Source organism: Phyllobates terribilis, unplaced genomic scaffold (genome assembly GCF_046119375.1).
Source record: "Phyllobates terribilis strain yellow unplaced genomic scaffold, ASM4611937v1 Scaffold_33__1_contigs__length_13283291, whole genome shotgun sequence".
Taxonomy (NCBI): Eukaryota; Metazoa; Chordata; class Amphibia; order Anura; family Dendrobatidae; genus Phyllobates; species Phyllobates terribilis.
The window spans coordinates 12,561,415-12,562,991 of record NW_027362793.1 but is presented as its reverse complement, the minus strand read 5'-3'; the positions used below and the strand labels follow the sequence as shown (position 1 = coordinate 12,562,991).

The 1,577-nt window shown below is 35.1% G+C and overlaps 1 pseudogene; it reads right to left on the bottom strand.

Annotated features, from left to right (window-relative positions):
• Window positions 1-491: 491 nt before the first annotated feature.
• On the bottom strand, window positions 492-1,342 carry LOC141180612 (olfactory receptor 2A14-like; annotated as a pseudogene).
• Between the last annotated feature and the right edge of the window lie 235 nt (window positions 1,343-1,577).

Genomic DNA, 1,577 nt, shown 5'->3' with positions numbered 1-1,577 from the left:
GTTGTTAAATATTATCTAAAAATAGGTACCTGGGCTGTCTGTGATTTAACACTATTGAAACTAAACATAACTATGTAAATGCATTATGTGGTCCTCCAATTTGTTACTCTGTTGAGCTTATATATGTTTTTATTGGTGATTTTTAATAAAGTTTAAACATTTTAGAGACTGCATGCCCCTATTATTTCTTTGGGTGGAATCTATAGAAATGAATGTAGGGTTGGTGCACATTTATAACCACTGTTCCATTCTAAAGGGACAACTCAGAGCCATGTTCTCATCGATATGTTTTGTCAAAAATAGGTTTCAAATAATGAAACTTGGTGGAAGAGTAATATATGCCATAAAAAGATTATTTGGAGAGAAAAATTAGATTTTAATGAAACATGATCAATAATAAGGGTCATGTCTGCATTGAAAAAAATTGATATATAGATGGACTGTAAATTATTCATTGTCAATTATGCACAAAGGAAAAAGCCACATGTATTTCATTTAATCCTCAATAACCTTCGAAAAGCTCTGAGAATTTCACTGCTGCGTAGGCTGTATATGAGCGGGTTGACCATGGGCACCTCCGTGGAGTAAAACACTGATAATATCTGCTTGATGGTCACTGTGCGGTCTGAGAACAGCATCATGTACTCCACTGTACCTGCCGAGTAGTAAGTTATCATGACAATGAGATGGGACAAGCAGGCGTAGAAGGTTTTTCTTCTTCCTTCCTTTGACTTAATGCATAAAATCACATGGAATATTCTTACATATGACAAGAAGTTGCAAAAAAATGGGAAAAATCCAAACAACACAAGCTCAGCATAGACTATGATATAAAAGTCACAGGAGCCACCACTGGATGCATGAAATACGTCTATGGCACCACAGAAGAAATTATTAATTCTACTGACCTCATAGAAAATCAATTGTAAGAGTGAATATAGGATTATTAAAGAATTTAGGAAGGCAGAGATCCAGATCATCACCATAATCAAGGTACAGATTTTCTTGCTTAAGATTTGGTGGTAGGACAAAGGATGACAAATAGCAACGTATCGATCAAGTCCCTTGACAAGAAAAGTATCACCTCGGCACTGGCTGATGTAATTAAGAAGTAAACCTAGGTGAAGCACTGGGTGAAGGATATCAGGTCATTCCCTGATAATAATATGTACAGAAGTTTTGGGATAACGACTGTGGTGTAGCAGATGTCTATGACGGATAAGTTACAGAAGAATAGATACATGGGGGTGTGTAGATGGAAATCCAGACATATCAATGCAATAACCACTGAATTCAAAATTATATCAATCAAGTAAAGGGCTGAAAAAATCCCAAAAATCATCAGCTTCTCGTTGTTTTTTTAGGAGAACGGTAGAATGTGGAATGTTACGTACGTTTTGTTGTCCATGAGATGTTGACAATAAATCTGTAAAGGAAAAAATAAATCAGAGATTAAATCATTATTTTTTTACTTTCAACCAATTTAAAAAAATTGGAGAGTAAATTTGATCATGTTTTTCTGGTAAGTCTGCATCGGCAAAAACTGCAAAGTCTTCTATGTACAACAAGTCTACAGC